The sequence below is a fragment of the Odontomachus brunneus genome, unplaced genomic scaffold (assembly GCF_010583005.1).
Source record: "Odontomachus brunneus isolate Ranch 3 - 2012 unplaced genomic scaffold, Obru_v1 Obru_scaffold_027, whole genome shotgun sequence".
NCBI lineage: Eukaryota > Metazoa > Arthropoda > Insecta > Hymenoptera > Formicidae > Odontomachus > Odontomachus brunneus.
The window spans coordinates 2146639-2164026 of record NW_022639477.1 but is presented as its reverse complement, the minus strand read 5'-3'; the positions used below and the strand labels follow the sequence as shown (position 1 = coordinate 2164026).

At 48.3% G+C, this 17388-nt stretch overlaps 2 protein-coding genes across 2 annotated transcripts in view; one reads left to right on the top strand and one right to left on the bottom strand.

Moving 5' to 3' along the window:
* LOC116842723 (mRNA decay activator protein ZFP36L3-like) overlaps positions 1–3681 on the bottom strand; it is a 442334-nt gene extending 438653 nt beyond the window's left edge. The window contains exon 1 of the mRNA XM_032812326.1: positions 2549–3681. The gene's annotated coding sequence lies outside the window, so the exon portion shown is untranslated. The remainder of the gene's footprint in view (positions 1–2548) is intronic.
* A 4220-nt stretch (positions 3682–7901) lies between these two features.
* LOC116842728 (tumor suppressor candidate 3) overlaps positions 7902–17388 on the top strand; it is a 41358-nt gene continuing 31871 nt past the window's right edge. Inside the window, exon 1 of the mRNA XM_032812351.1 lies at positions 7902–7918. The gene's annotated coding sequence lies outside the window, so the exon portion shown is untranslated. The remainder of the gene's footprint in view (positions 7919–17388) is intronic.

Genomic DNA, 17388 nt, shown 5'->3' with positions numbered 1-17388 from the left:
ATATATATATATATATATATATATATATATATATATATATATATCACTCTTCTCTCTCCTAACCTAAGTTCGAGCGACGATAACGAACGCGCAACGTGAAAAAAATGGGAATATACATACTTTAGCCGGGCGACGACTTTCCAGTTGTGACTAACATATGTGGCCGAATCGAGCGATTTCATACGACAAAAATGTCCGCTTGGGATCTTGATACGTGACGTCACAGCATTCCACAGCTCGCGACTCCTTACAATATGCCGCAAGCACCAAGATACTTATATATCACGCGAGCACGCACGCACACTCGTTGGCGAACGCGAAGCGCGGCTACCACACGATAAATCCGTGTATGGAAACACGAAAATTCAGGTTACTCGTCACGGAGTCGATCGCCGGTGGACAAGTGACGGCCGACGGTTACGACGCCTCACGACCGTGCGAGAATGTACGAGGAGCGACGACGACCGTGCGCGTTACGAAGTCCGAGTACGACGGCCTTTATCACGTTATTACGAGATATGTTGGACGAGTCGAAGCGACGTGGACGATACAGATAAGCCGGCGGTGAGTCGCGACCGAAAACTACGACCTGCCTCGCGCGCGTACCCGATGGCCGACCGTCTTCAACTGGCGCTTGAGATATCTCAATTTCCGGTCTTTGAAATCGCAGCGTCCGTCAGCGCTCACTTCGCTCCGCTTCGCGGTGCGCGCGCAGTGGCGTGATATAGTCAACTTGAGCGGGCAATTGCTCGTCACCTTAACTGCCGCTAGATGCCTCAAGTTGCAGTGTTTATCGTCATATTAGAAATTGCCAGTTCGGTTGATGCCACTGCTCCCTGTATAGTACTTGCATCGCGAGGATCATTCGCGTAAATCATCGCCGATCGGGATCTGCACGAGCGGTCAGAGCATCGAGAGGTCTGTCGTCGCATCGCGGCGAGACGAAAAACGACTCCCGGAACGTAGTTGTATGTAACGACGCGAGAGAGACGCAACGTTTTCAGAACGGCATCTTAACCACAATTCCTCGACATCGCGGCGGAATGTGAGTATCTGTTATGTGCATTGTGTGCTACAGTTTCGGGCATAATATACACTGCACTGTCGAACGACGTGAAGAGACGTTTCATCTCCCCTGTATGCATATAATATAACCTCACTTCCCGACAATACAATTTTCTTTTTGCAATCAACTGTAATATTTCTCGGCAGTGCATCTGTAAACGCTCTGAAGTCTGTATAGCCGTTGCTTGCGGGACTTGCTTAAAGCGAAGTACTCATATTTCGATAGAATTGAGTTTTTCAGTGAAATCGCGTTTACAAATGCAATGCCACGCGTATCATACGTTTCAACTGGAAAACTCAGATCTGACTCAGATCTAAATTCGAATGTAAGTATCTCGTACGAGACAAATTCTTATCGAGACAATCGAATAATGACTATTGATACAGGCCTAAGTATGTCAAACTGCCAATAGGGAAATCATCTCTTAATCGAATTTATGGGATATTTCGAGCAGAAATCTTTTTAATAGCGTCCTCGATGCGAGCTACATCGGGAGCAATATCCAACTTTCATGGCTTTATATAATAAATATAATTTCATATCTTTCTCATCTGACGTGAGCATGTGGGTGTATGTAAAAAGGTGACTGCAGCGTATTTTCGATCGTCGTTTCGCATTTGACATTTAGATTTTAATAATGGTGTGCCACTTTTTTCTGGTGAAATAGGAGATTATAAAAATCAAAGCAAGTTGGCACCCGAAACGGTCGCCTCGATCGAGAACGCTACAAGATCATATATAACATAACTACTGGACCGTGATACACACAAAGTGACAAGACCAAAACTGTGTTTTTTTCCCGATCATTCGACCTCGACTAGACATTTCCCAACATGAGACACGTCGCTTTCAGTTCCGAGCACTGTGCTCCGAATACGACGAACGTTCGACTCTCATCCGCGACGCTAAACAACTGCGAGCTGTCACCGGTAATCCGTATCGCGTATCTTTTGTTGTCGTGTGTTACACATACAACGCGTACGTGATATTGTTGTTTACCACGTTCGAGACGCTCTATTTGCAAAAGTTAGGGGTATTAACAAGGAAACGTGTCGCGATAGCGCGACCAATCCGTTCTCTTTAGGATAACACAGGCAAAATGCGATAAACACACATCGGCAACGCGGTTTTCGAATCAAATTTCGGGAAAACACAGCCGTGACGTGAAAACAGCGTGACGTCATTCCGCAGCCGCGCATGCATATACACGTACATGTACGTGTGTAACATATATGTATATATACAAAAGCTCACGATATGCGGCGCCCACGCGGAGGAAACGTCATCGCTGGACTCGCTCGATCTCGCCGCGGTTCGCCCTATTCGCGTATTTACGGCCGCGTAATCTACGCGCGCGTCTACACACCCACACAACACACACGCGACAGTCACACACATACACGCACGAAGAAACGACACGCGTGCACGCAGATAAGTGCGTCTAAATAAACCACAGATAAGGGAACTTTTTGAATGCGTTACCTTGCTCCGGAACACACGGAGAGTTCAGCCGCGATCTTGCCGTGATGTTGGCGTTTACCCTGACGAGGAGGGGATCTGCTCTCTCGATCAGCGAATAACTAATCGTTGTTGCGTAGCGTTCCTCTTCGGAGTCGGCGGACTCCTCACCGATCAACAAAACACAAAGCGCAATTTTCAGCTGGGCACTTGCAGATATCCCGCAAGCGGCTCCGTCGAAACACCACTCTGCTCCTAAAACGTCTGATTACGTGTGTACGCTCTCACTTTATACTGTTAAACCCCGATGTTCTCTCGCGGCCACGGACGACGTATCGTATCCGTGCGTGTCTCGCGAATGAAAAAAAAACGACCGCTCTCGCTCTCTCTCTTTCTCTCTCTCTACCGATCTTCCTCACACGTTAACCAGCTCGAATGCGCGTTGCTGACCCGCCGCTGCATCAATGTTCCAACTCATAATCAGCTTTCCCCGATCGCACGAGCTCTCCCGTTTTCTCTCTCGGTCCGCGCGCTCCGCCGCTTTCTCTCTTGCTCCCTCGGTTCTTCTCTGTGCCACTCTCTCTGTCCCTGCGTTCGCCACCCCTCGTTTCTTCTCGGCGCCTTTGCTTCTCCGCACGCACGATGCGACGGTCCGGAAATGTCAAACGTCGGTGAAGTTTAACGTTGATATAACAAGCCGCTGATAACGATGTTACGCGCAATCTGAACGAACAGTAGCAACACGACGACGACGACGACGACGGCGACGACGACGTGGATGACGAAGACGACGACGACGACGACGACGACGTACTACGTGTCGCGATGATGACGACGGCAGTAGTAGCGGCGACGGCGGCGACGGCAGCGGCAACGGCTGCGACGGCGGCGGCGGCGGCGACGGCGGCGACGGCGGCGGCGGCGGCGGTAGCTACGGCAATGGCGACGTACGTCGGGGCGACGGCGAACGACGACGTCGTTGATAACAACCGGTAAACGGTGAACGGAAACGGGGCGACGTGTGTATTATAATGCAGCTGACGGAAGCCTCGATGCGATTTTTGAGAGAGGGTGAAGAGGTAAAGGCGAGCGATGCTGGTTAGGCGACGGGATTGCGACTGCTTGCTGCTTGCTTGCTAGCCGCTAGCGGGGGCCTGGCGCGACAGCGACTGCTCGGCGGCAGCGCCCCTCTTTCACCCCTCTCCGCCCCCAGCAAACCCCTCCATCACGTTCGCGGCGTATTCCCCTTTCCTCCCTAAAATCCCCCTTCTTGCCCGCCGGCAGCTCGCGGTCTCCGTTTCCCTCCCGCTTGGATATCGCCGTGTCTCACCCGCGCCTACGTAATTCGTTCGTTTGACTCTCTCGTCATCCCGCCACATTCCGACGTTCTCCTTCGCGCTGGAACATCCTTCTCTCTCGTCTCTCTCTCTTTCTCTCTCTCTTTCTCGCGCGCTCGCTCGCTCACCCGCTCGTTCGCTGGATACCCTCCACCGCACACCTTCCTATCCACCCGTTCTCTCTCTCTCTCTCTCCCTCCCCTCCCGCCCTTGTTATCTTTGTCTCTTTCTCGCTACACGCAAGTTGTATCGTCTCGCTCGCATCTACTAGATATCTCCGCTTTTCCCTTCCCTATCCTCCCGCTACCACGCATCTCCTCTCTCGTTCTGTCCACGGGATTCTGCCATCTCGCTCGCCTCCTAGATATCTCTTTTTCCTTCTCAATCCTCCCGCTACACGATGTATATATCTCCCCTCTTCCTCTTTTTCGCGCTTTCTCTCTCCCACCAGCCCAGCGACTCGTGGCAGTCTCGCTCACTCGCGCCGTGCCACGTAGCTACCGCCGCCGCCGCCGCCGCCGCCGCCGCCGTCGTCGTTGCCGCCGCTACTGCCGCCGCCGCCGCCGCCACTGCCGCCGCCGCCACCGTCGCCGCCACCGCCGCCGCCGCCGCCGCTGTCGACGTCGCGGCGGCGGCAGTAACGACGACGAGGCCGCCGACCGCCCCTCTCCGTAGCTCGATAAACCGCCTCGGCGCGCATGCCTGCGTTTTCCCCTGACCTCCCTCCCGCACCCCTATCGTTCCCCATATGACCGTAACTCCGTCTTCGTCTCGTTCCCGCCGCTTGGCGACCCAGCCTGCCTGCCTGCTTGCTCGCTCGCTGGAGAACCGGCAATGGAGTTACGTTAGATTTGGTCGCGCATCGCCTGCTGACTATCACGCTCGCCGCTCGCGGGTGGGGGGAGGGGTTAGTCAGTCAACCCCTTCTCTCTCGTTCGCAACGTCTCTCTGTCCGACGTGTCTCGCGGTCTCCTTCCTTCCGCTGGCACCAACACGCAAAAGGAGAACTTACCGCGCGCGTATACTGTATGCGGGGTAATCTTGTTTCACCGCGTGTGGAGGAGGGAGAGAAGGGAAGTGAGAAGGAGGGAGAGAGAGAGTCCAAGTCCGAATGCAGGATAGCAGAGGGAGACGGAACATTACGCGCGAGGGAGGGAGGGAAACGGGCAAGAGATTCGAGGGAAATTCTTTATACCGACGCCGATGGCCTGAGCGCGCGCGGCGCAACGCGAAGCCGCGCGCTGCGGGAAGATCCTCGGATACAGGATGCGATACAGTGCAGAACCGCCGGTGCATCGCGCGTATCGTTCGCACGAGCGCAATGCTCGTCATGCGACCGACGTTGCACTATGCGCTGATCACAGATGATGACGTCCGAGAGAGCATCGCGAGAGGAAACATCTGAAATCAGACTGGAGCGGGATCTCTCTCTCTCTCTCTCTCTCTCTCTCTCTCTCTCTCTGTTGCTCTCTCACTCTCTCTTCCTTTCTGCGTCCTCATCACAGTAACCTCCATTCGAATTCCGACGAGTCGCCTTATTGACTCCGAAATTCGAACGGACGACTCGATTCTCTATCTCGCACTTTTCCGCATGAATTTCCGAACTGCGTCGAACGAGAACGGGTGCGAAAGAAGGGCAATAGAGGGGGGATTAGGAGAGAGAGAATAAGAGAGAGAGAGAGAGAGAGAGAAGGGGACATGCGAAATGCGACAGAACGTCGCATCGCGCTGTTATATCTGTGCTCGCTCGTAATCTCGCTTGTGGCATCCACGTGTGGTTTAACGCAGTGCTTCTCAAACTTTCTGATCCGACGAACGCTTAGATCCGCTGGAAAATCTCCAAAGCCCTCGACCGACTCGGTAATTAAAAGCTTCTGTCGCAAACAATTCGAGTTGAGGAGAAACGGAGGGCCGAATATTATCCGTCGCTTTGAGGATGTCGCAGGAGGAGTACCGCATAAAATTCGTGTGAAGGATGAACGAGGTAGAAATTTACGGAATATCGGTACATCGTAGATTGTCGAGCCAATTTTATTTACTCTGTTAAACGAAGAAGCTCATTATACTTGATTATTGATCACACATTTTAATGCCACAATGTTTTCTGACTCTAGAACACTTAAGTAATCGCGTGTCGAACTGACCTTCACGGTTATAAATTTAGATGTAGCACCTTTGTACAGCTGTCCGCTCTATCTTTTTTTTCTTTCTCTTATGTTTGACTTATTTGCGAGAATTTCTTTGAATATATGATACCGCTTTTGCTGTTGGTATTATTATAAAATAAATGACGTCATGAATATTCAACTCATGAAAATTCATGGAACTACTTAAGTGTTAACAACGTCGAGTGCCGGCGAAGTTGCTACTTTTCTATGCAAGGACTCAGCTAATTTGTATCACGATCTCATTTTAACAAATAATACCGAATACACCTTTCCGTGTGCGAGTCCAACTCTCAAATTCCAAGAAACACAATTACTAGATAATCGCTGAATTTATTTACTCTAGAAGACAACTTGCCTCACAATAGAAATAATCAAACGTCCCTCTTTCCTCTCCGGAACGCGATCTTCCTCGTGAAGACACAGAGAAAGAAGGAAAGAAAGGGAGAAAAATAAATAAATAAACACGTGAAACAGTAAAAGCCAAAATTAATCCAGCCACGTTGAAACGTGCGAGACGACTTCTTCTTCAGACGTTTCACGGCGGGAATTTACAATTCTAAAGTGTGTGTTGCCTCGTGTGCTGCATCAGTTGAAAGCACAGAGACTTTAAAGTACAGATAGGAAAAATAGAAATGTTAAACGACAAGGCAACCGTGCAAACGTCGTGTGCATCGAAGTCGATGCCCGCGCAGTGGTATCCTACATCTCGTTGCACAGCGCGGAGTGATCCTTCGGGTGCGATAACGAAGGGTCACAGCGTATCGTATTCGGACTAGTACCTCTCGCATATATTGGTCTAGTATCTCTCGCGTGTGCGCCTTGTTCGCGCATGTTCGCGGTTATCGTGGCGCGATGTCACGACAGAGATCGGCTCGACCGCCGCGTTCTCCATGGTCCATCTTGATCCGGTGTTCCTTCGTCCTACCGATCTAAAGCGTCAGTGAAAGCGGGCTGATTCGCTGATGGATCACCCGTATTTCTTTTGCACGACAGAGCTCGCGCGCGTATCGGCTGTTACATCTGTCCTCTGACTTAGTGACGCGCACCCGAGCCACGAAATAGATTCGGTTCTGCTATTACTTTCACATACACTGAATGTCCCGCGGAAATCGTGACCTTCATTTTAATAACAAATTTCCTCCTTCCCATCCCGACCTATTCAGAGGTAATTTTTTTCGAAGTCAAATATCAGCTCTATAGCGATGGACTAGACGAGTCAAAGCGAAAGCGAGAGGATGTTTCTTACGAACCACTTCTTGCGACGTGCAGCGAACCGATAAAGTTGTATTATTTATTAGAAAATAAAAGAGGCGTGAATCCCATTTATTTGGAATCCTAGCGCGAGACTCAGTTACAGAATACTTAACGTTGAATATGAAAAAATCGCTAAGTAATAGCATGCCAACAATAGTAATTAGCCAGCTTTTCCAATCGGCGAATGGAAACGTTTGATAATTAAGAAGCCGTCTTGCGGGGAGGTGGAAATGAGGCGCGTAATGCAGCCGTGGGTAGGATTTCTAATCTTACCTCGCGTCGTTACAATCGCAGGAACGTCGATTTGCTTTCGCGTTACGCCGTGAGTATCTCCGGTTCGAAAGTCTTTCTTGAGTGAGTTTCGATACCGCGGCGGAAGCGGAAGCGCGCCATTCCTGCGTCGCTGGTTCCGATAAGCCCAACGCTACGTCTACCTTTGAGATAAATGCACTTTCCATTTTCAAAAGCCATATGTGCTGGGCTACGCCGAAGCGGAAGTGAGCGTCTACACGAAAATTCACCTTCCGTTTTGTCCGCCAGCTCTCGGCCGTTTTCTTATTTTATTTTCTCTGTTGATGTTTCAGCCGTTGGTGATTGCAGTTCCCCTTGGCTCTTGACAATCTGCACGCGCTCGGGTAAGTATTCCATTTAACGTTGAAGGAAAACTTATATAAGATTTACGCGCGCGGAGGAAGAGATTCACGAGAAATCTGAGACACGACCTTCCGCGCGGCTTCTACTTGTGATTGCTCTGAGATGTTGCATGTTGCCTCATTGCAACTTGTTTCAAATAAGAAGCAACATTTTCATTATGTCGCTGGGGGAACAAATGCGAGAAAAAAACAGACACACTCTTCTTATTACAATATAACAATGTCCGCTTTCGAATTATCCCAGTGTCTATTTAGAAAAAATTCTTTTGATATCTGCCATCTCGAGAGTATGTATAGTTCAGTTTGAGATTGGAGTATATCGAGGTCAGGCGACTGACAATCGCAGGTGGCAGCCCTTCGGAAGGTCGCCGTGTGCCTGCGCGCCAATTCGCGATTTATCCCCGGCGTTTTGCGCGCGGGCATAATTCGATGCAAAACGCTCTATTCGATACGCCGCGGCATGCGCTCTTCCGACGCCGCCAATTAATAATATCCCCCACCATCTGCCCCCGCGAGAGATGCATAATCGCGAGCGCGAAATTGTTCGGTGCACCAAGCGCTGCCGGATGGCATCGTAACGCTGAAAAATGAATAGCGAATTCGCGCACACTGCGCGCGAGGCGAGGCACGTACGGGCGCATAAAAGCGAGAAAGAGAAGATATAGAGGGTACGAAGATAGAACGCGCGGAGGGTGGGCACGGCACACGTGAAACAGGAAAGAGAAAGAGAGAAAAAAGCAGGGACGATCGGGTAGGGACGGAAGGGAAGCAAGAGCCGCCGCCGCCGCCGTCGCCGGCGAGGTGTGACACAGAGCTTCGAGAGACGAGGGGTACCGGTTGATATTTTTCATGAAGCTGAACCGAATAAATTTTTAACAAAAACTGCTGACTCGCTACGTTACGCTTCTTTCTTTCCGTTTCTTCTTTACAGCCGGTCGACTGCCATCTTTTTCATTCTCTCTTCTCTCTCCCTCTCCCCGGTCGGTCCGTCTCGGGTACCGTTGTCAAGAGATACGAGTACGAGCGCTCCCGGTGTATCGCGATACCCTCGAAATATCCTCGCTTTGTAGTCGGTGTGAGTAATATTCTTGTCGTCGCGATAACTCGATATTAGGCACACGTATTGATATCTCAACACGAGAACATCAATAAAGACGGAACAATAGCGAGTAATAGGAAAATATAAATTGAAAGGAAATATGCAATTGAAAATTTTAAGAGGGGGAAATTAATTAAATAACAGTAATTTTTGTATTCAGGCTCGATTTGATGTGAAAAGTTTGATTCATTGGGCAGGGAAATGTTCAATAGCCGGCACCCGTTATACTCACCAGCTTTTTTGTACAGAGATTTATTAATTGTTTATTAATATTTATTAGTTATTATTCATTATTTATTTATTAGTTATTCATTATTTATCATTTTCATTAAAATTCCCATACACCTTGATATTCGACAACATCCGCGTAAGAATACCGAAAACAGGTGAGTACCGACTACTTGGCGTTTTTCCCTACATTGTAAGACCGGAAAAATAACATTGTCAAACATCTTTGTCTTCCTATTTATTTAACTTATTTGCACAAACATCCAGCGCACGGCTCTTGCGGGCCTTATTTTTCTCCGAATTAGATGTATGTACCTTCCAAGTCTTTGACATATGGTTTGGTAATGGCGAGCAAGTTGCATCAATGCTTGACATCTCTCCGCGGACGCAGGTAGAATTTGTCTGCCACCGTACGATTTATTCGATCGATTGTACGAATTTTGCGCTGTGTAAAATATCGGAGACGCCGTTCGCGCATCCGTACGTCCGGCTCGTTATTCACGGAGACGTGGTCATGTCGATTTTTGCATGTCGCACGACAACACGTGGAACTCGCGGTACTGGAAAGTTAAACAGGGCTGCTGGTTTCGCAATGCGCCGGCCATTGTAAAGCCACGTGTCGGGATTGGTGATGCGTTCGCCTCAAGGAAGTACGACGACCGTATACAGCTGTATCAAGCAACGTTGATTATCGCGCTCTAAGCTCAGCTAATTAAATAAACATACTAACGCCCGACTCCACGATAAACGAATATCGCTGGTGGACTATCAACATCAACACGGGAAATATGAAACGGAAATGTGACGGAACGAAAGAACACCGCTATCAACGTGACATCGCGTTCGCCGAAAGAAGTATTTTGATCTATGAGCAAATCCGACTTGGATATTACACGCGCGACCTATTTTTATTTCACCGACGAGATCGAAAGTAAACGTATCGGCGCCTCCGAGCAGCCGACGCGTTTTCCATTTTGTGTAAACAAGATTTGCATTATGTATGCACGCATGCGTTACTACGTATTGTGATGCGTATTAGTAACTCATTACATGCCAATGCGCTGCTCGAGATAACGTCGTTTGCGGTACGTGCGTGTAGGCGTGCTAAGCAGTAAGATGTAGTGGACAGAATATAGCAGCGACTGCGTGACTAAGAAAGAGAGAGAGAGAGAGAGAGAGAGAGAGAGAAAAAAAAAACGGAACCTACAAAAATTACAACGAAGAATCTATTCTTTTTCTGCGCTTCGCCAACGTCGCAGGTTTCTTTCGCGTGCAGGATACCATCGACTCGTTTCGCGACTGCATAACAATCGCGAGACGCGTCCAAGTGTCCATCTAGCTCCGCGCTTATAATTTATTTGCTATCAAATGACGAAGACACCGTATACCGTAATTGCCGACGTATAACAAGCGCGCGCTTGTAAATGTGCAAGCGCACTGACAGGCTGCCGGTAACTATAACCGTGTCAACAACCGCGCTTGTTACCCCATAAAAGGATGATAACTCGCAAACGACGTCTTCGGCGCCGATACTCGTTGTCGACCCTCCCCTTTAAGCGAGCCCCATCGCGACACTCGGTGTTTCGTTTGTTACGAGGATAAAATATTCTACGGAAACGCGGTCCCGGAGAATAGTACTGGTAATGAGCGCATCTTCCACTCACAGAAGAAGAAAAAGGAAAGGAACGTCGAGAGATCAAGGCGCGATAGAGGAGGGGAATAGAGAATGAGAGGAGGTAGAGGCGAGAGCGGAGTGCGCGAGGGAGATTTTCGACGATGTAAAGCACGAATAGGAAAACAGCGATTCGATCTACACCCTCGGCACCATTTCATTCTGGCGTCGGGGTGTAGTCCGAAATCGAGGAGCAAGCGTAACGCTGAGCGAAATGGAGAAGAGAGGCGAGGGAGAGCGAGACAGAGAGAGAAAGGAAAAAAAAGAGTGTCCGAATGAGAAGAAGAAGAGTGTAAAAACCCCCTCGGGGGTTCGACTCAGCATCCCACGATATCTACATCTATTTTTGGCCACGGTCAGCTGTAGTTGCACGGCATTAGCATAATGAAGACGGTTCGCCTCCTCTCTCGTTCTACTGGGCGCTACATGTGCTCCCGTCTCTCTCACCTGCAGCATATACGTACACTTTCTCTCTCCTCTCTCTCTCTCTCTCTCTCTCTCTCTCTCTCTCCCCCTCTCTCTCTCTCTCTGCCTCTGTGTCGGGCATATACACGTATACGCATTCTTTCTCTTTCTTGCTTTGTCTCTTTCCTTCTTCCGCTCTGAGTGCGACGGAGCGGTCCGGTAACACCGTTGACACTTCGCTCCGTAGCTGCGAACACAGGCACACGTATACACGCCGAGCACAGGCATACAGGACGCAGGAGAAAATATCAAATTATCGGGATGAGAAAGTGTGCGCGAATCGGCGGAGATCGCCTCCGGCCGAAACCAGTTTTGCGCGCTAATCCAAACGGTGTCCCTCACCATCCCTTCCTCTCTCTTTCTTTCTTTTTTTCTTTATCTCAGTGAGACGATTACGAATTTTTCGCGATCGCGCGCCGCCACGTTGACCGAGATATCCTTGCCCGATTATTCTCAATTAGTGTGATCTCTCTTTGTAACGATCTTTGATTCGACGGATAATCATAGTCCTTAGACGAACCCGCACGTGTGTGTGCACGATATGAGATATTTTCTCTTGTCGTTGCTAATCGACGGCTTCCACAAAAGTGGCAATTTCGTTCGCGGAGAGGGAATCTTCTTTTTAAAATTATCATTGTTTTGTCTTCAGATTAGCAACTAAATTACTTGGCGCATACCTCGCCCTGTGATGGAGCTTGAGACGGAATAATTGGTTAATAAATAATACATTTGTAATGCAGAGCGACCGTGACTCTCCATAGGGGGATGGCGCGTTTATGTAAATTGCGGCTGGATATACGCGTTGCCTTACAGAAATTCCGCGATTTACAAGGTGCACGAGAGCGCACGAGCGCGATCGTCGCTGCCGCAACGGAACAGCGCGCTGATAAAATTCCGCAAGGTTTCGACAAGAGAAGGGGGGAGAGGTTCCACACGACGGTCGCTCTCGTGGACGATTTACAGGCGAGTTCGGCGATTCGCCGACAGCGCGGTGAAAAGAGCACGAGTTGAAGTGGAAGGGCGCGGGATGAGAGGATCGAAAGAAGGGGGGCGCGAGCGCGGATGCGAGAAAGATCGTGAGAGAGAGAGAGAGAGAGAGAGAGAGAGAGAGAGAGAGAGAGAGAGAGAGAGAGAAAGGTAGAGAAATACCGATGACGAAGCAGGACGAGAGTCCGTACAAAGGAGCAGCACAGAAGGGAGGAGAAAGCGGGGAGGCAGGAGGTGGAGGGGTGGAGGGAAGAAACCTGCTCCAAGACGCGGCGCATCGCATCGTGCCGCGCTAACAATACAATAAGATAACAAGCTACGGGCGGAGGGGCCCGTCGCGCTAACTTGACTTTCGTGGATAACTCGAGGCGTCGCTCCACAGGGCCCGTAAATGCGTTCCTACCCGCGCGAGTTATATCGCGCCGCCGCCACCCCCGCGGAAACACCGTTTCAACCCAACCCCGTTGCCCACCCGGTCGCCCGCCGCCTAATCTTCGCGAGAAGACGCCGGCCTCATAATCCCTCTCGTAGCGATAAAATTGCTCGTTACGCCACGCGTGATCGCACCGCCGAGGAGGTCTCGTGGGAGCCCGGCACACTCTGCCCTCTGTATATATACACTCTGGATCCCTCGAAATTTATTGTGAGTGATAAAAAAGACAGAGAGAGAGAGAGAGAAAGAGAGAAAGAGAGAGAGATACTTGCTCGAAATTATCGTCCAAGTCACATTCGCTTCGGCCGCCGAGTAGTTGGAACCGACAATCGACTTGTTCGACATATATCGACAGATCGACCTCCCCCTACGAGTGCCTTTTTGCGGTAATTTTACGATGCTTAATCATACTCGCGCTTGGTAATTTGTTTCTCAAGGTACATCTCCATGTGTTTTATTCTTTGACAGAGATAAACAAGATTTTTCAATATCATCGACACTTTTAAACGCGATTTTGCTGAATGGAGACGGGCATTTTGAGTCTCGTGCTGTACATGTTTGAATTCTATCGTGTTACACTCGGGTTTTCTTGTTATTGTATAATTTCATATATGATTGTTTAGTTTTGTACAACTCCGAATTGAATACGACTGATAATATTATTATTACTAAACGCGCGTAAAGTCGTCGTTCGACCATGAAATAATTTAATTCGCATAAAGTAACTGATGTTGACAAAACATGCGGCACAGACCGTTAATAGTACGCACACAGGGGTAAACTACGCGCGGAGTGAGTAGATAGCAATTTATTGCCTTCTTTTGTTTCGCAAACAGCTAGTTACTGCGAGTTATTCACGGCAGTCGTCGACACAGTGCTAAATGATCTTTCATAGAAATTTTGTATGCGATTATTCCGCACAGTTTTTAATATAATACACTCAGAAATTTATTTTACTATCCATAAGTATGTGGATAAGATAGAATTTTATTTTCTTGTTTCGTATTAACTTTCGTATTAACTTTCATTTTGTCACGTGTCATATTGTCAATTAATGATGTAGATTGAACGAGATTGAATGAAACTAACGACTAAATCAATAAAATGCGAAAAACCTTTCTAGTCTTTACCGTTGCTTATAATCACATTATAGACACACAGAAGGTAGCAAATGGCCGCAGTGTTATACAAGAATAATCCAACTCACATAAAGTATGTTTCGAAAAAAATGCAGATAAAAATTTGATAAATGATTTAAAGAGTATAAATAGCACTGAAGTTTTTTGCAATCGCTCAAGAAATCAAGCATAATTAACTTTTTTCTGTTTAAGGGTGATTGCTTTCTTTAAGGGTGCTTATTGGCAAATTTAACTGTCAAAAAGATTAGTAAAAAGGATGCAAGTAGTACAAGATAGCGCAATTAATGGAAAACAAGAGCTGTTTTTTAATTAATTTTAAGCGCCCATAGGGCTTTTTTTGTTTTATGTAGAAAGACTACTTATTAGTAACACAAAAACTAAAAAAAAATTATAATTTTGTAATTAGGATCATTCTTGCATAATTATAGCCGATTGTGCATATCTGTGGATCGCAACTCCCTTCGTGCTAAACTTTTATTTCTTTATCGGAGGAATTACATGTAATTGCGTATGTAGGTTATGCAAAATTCTTCCGATAAAAACAGTCTCTCTCGCGTGCGACTGTTATTATCGCTGCGCAGGCATTCTGGCAATAATAGACTAATGTCGGGCCGTTGTTGTCCGACGTAAGTGAATGAATCGTCGAGAGTTGGTCAACGGTTTCCGGGAACTTTTTTCCCCCGGAGAAACAAACACGGCCATTAATTGCCGAGTGTGCTCGAAATCTAACTGGCAAATTCCGACAACGCGGGCATGACCCCTTCGCGAACTCTGATTCGCACTCGCCGGACCTTTCATTTCAGCTTTATTTGCCTGCTGAATGTATCATTCAGTCATATTGCTTCATATCGTCGAAAATATAGCGGCGAGTAATCCCCGTGGCAATTTGGTTGATCAATATCCGCCCGGCCATATGCAATTAGATCTCGTCGATGTTGATCAATTGTTATGGTCAATATCTAAACGCACCTTCATAACATGCGCAAACTTCCGAATGGCGGGGAAAGGAACGATGGATCCCCATTATACCGCGACTGACCGCAACAACAACAACAACAACAGCAACGATTATGACAACGACTACGAAAAAGTTATGAAAATTGTGACGTTTCGAAATAGAAGTGAATTTATCGTTTTTTTATTGACCATCGCGTTTGTGCATATGTGAAATTGAACGCCATTTTATCCGCTTGTCGTTAAACGTGCAGGATATCACGCGTACGAGTGACGTTGGAAAATGATGAAAATCGCGAAATCACGTGCGAATCTATAATCGAGCCATTCTCTCCGTCCAGTCAAGTTCTATACTGAGGTCATTCGGGCGATGTAAGGTGACCACGTAAATGCACATCAAGGCCCGAATATGCATCACCGGCGCGGCAGTTTTATTAATTTCATGCGAGAAGTATTAATTCTAATTACCGGTGCTCGGTAGTCGAGTGTAATTAACGACGGCGCGTCGTTTGTCTTCATCAGCAGTCGCGCTTTCTTTTAGCGTCTCGCGCTTATTAATAAACGTCTCGCGTATCGCACCTCTGTTCTCTTAATTGAGAGAGAGAGAAAAGAGAGAAAATTTAAATCGCCGTCGAACGAATTAACGAATCGCCAGATCGCCGATTACTCCGGCTAGTCTAAGGCGAGACGATCGACCTCTCTCGAAGTTGCCGATCTCGCACCGGGATTCTCGCACACTAAATCATTCCGCTGATGCTCCTCTCGACTCACCTCGGATTACAAACGATCCACTTACAAGCCGGTCGGGATTACGACGGCGGCGATCGATTAATCAGGGTATACTTTGCGCGAGAGAGGACCGATCGACCGGCATCGAGCCGTCCGCGAACCGCCGCAGAAATAAGCAATCGCCGGGCGTCCGCGTTGCGAAAACCACCGGCAACGATGCTCGCGCTCGTAAAACTTGGATCCAATAATTATGGCGCGCACGAGTCCGCATCTCGCACCGGTCGAACTTTGCGAAATACGCTGCATGTCGTCTGCTTTAAGGCCACCCTCTCTCTCTCCGATCTCGTTCCTTTCTCCTCGTCCTTTTCTTCTTCTTAAGGATTCGCGACTCCTCCAAGACGCAAAGATCGCGCGAGATAAGCGCATTCCCCTGTAGTGTGGTGTGCTTTAGCCTGCTAAAAACCACTATTTCATTTATTGTCATTTTGTCGTGTGCAGACTGTTTTTCTTTATACGTGCAGTAAAAATGACAATATGAACAACGACTTGTGGAACAATAGCTTGTGTATAGTGTTACACCTTGTAATTTTTCAGCGACTATTCAAATACGAGAGGGAATCCGTATAGTTAATTGGAACTGAAATCTCAATTAAAAAAAGATTGATTGTAAGGCGAAATTTTACAAGACTCAGACGATATGAGCAACGTTGTTCATACTGTCAGGGGCATCGTTTACACACGACTGAATAAACATGTTTGCTCGATCATCTCCGTGAAGACTCAGGCGTTACGAAAGAAAGTCTTACGAGCGATAATTACGCCGGGACGAACGGGATAACGCGCGAGAGGATCCTTGCACACGTTCGCAATCGCGGAATCGCATTTCGTTGTTGAGTTTCTCGTTCTTCGTCTCACCGACGTTATTTCGAGCAAATAACATTTGCCATTGCGAACACGCCGGGGCCACGGGACAAATTGATCCCGCTGCAGTCACGTACCGCCTCGTGTCGGAACAACATAAAAATGTAATTACTCCTGTCATCGGGAACGGGCGCGAGAGGTGGCGGCGAGAGGGCGAGGAGGTCGAGTGAATTGAGGGAGGGACGTGATGTTTAGTTTGGCAATGTGAGTCGACGAGCACGGAGGAACCGCGCGCAAAGAGAGAAAGAGAGACGCGGGGAGGGATGGCGGGGAGGAAAAGAAGGAGAGAGACAGACAGACAGAGAGAAAAAGAAAGAGAGGGAAAACTTTGCCGAAATAAATCTCGTTAGTCAGTGAACGTCGTTGTTATGTATGACACTTGGCCCGATATTGATTTTAGAGATTACGAAAAAACTTCTCTCCCGCTCTTTCTCTCCGGCACGATCGTGAGCGTGTAATCGCTCCCCCGGCTGCCGCTGCCTGCGAGACAGTTTTTCCCGGTTTCGCGATGAACACGCGCGAGCGCAAGAACCGTGCAACAATGCTGTTGCGCAGCGATAATCGGTGAACGCGAACTGGAACGCCCTCAAAGCTCGTTGGCAAACGCGTCGGGCTTGGCGCGTAAGCGAGTTGTAACTCAAAATACCGTCAAGTCCGTTAGTGTTGCAAAGTGAGATTAACAAGGTTATATCTATAGCCGAGGGGAGGAGGGTGGTAGCTTTATCACTAATAACCAGTCGTTACTTCGTTAGCTGGAGCCGGTGTAATTACCGGCGCAAAGAAATGCCTGAGAATCGCGGTAACGAAAACGCCTCCGAGTCGGTC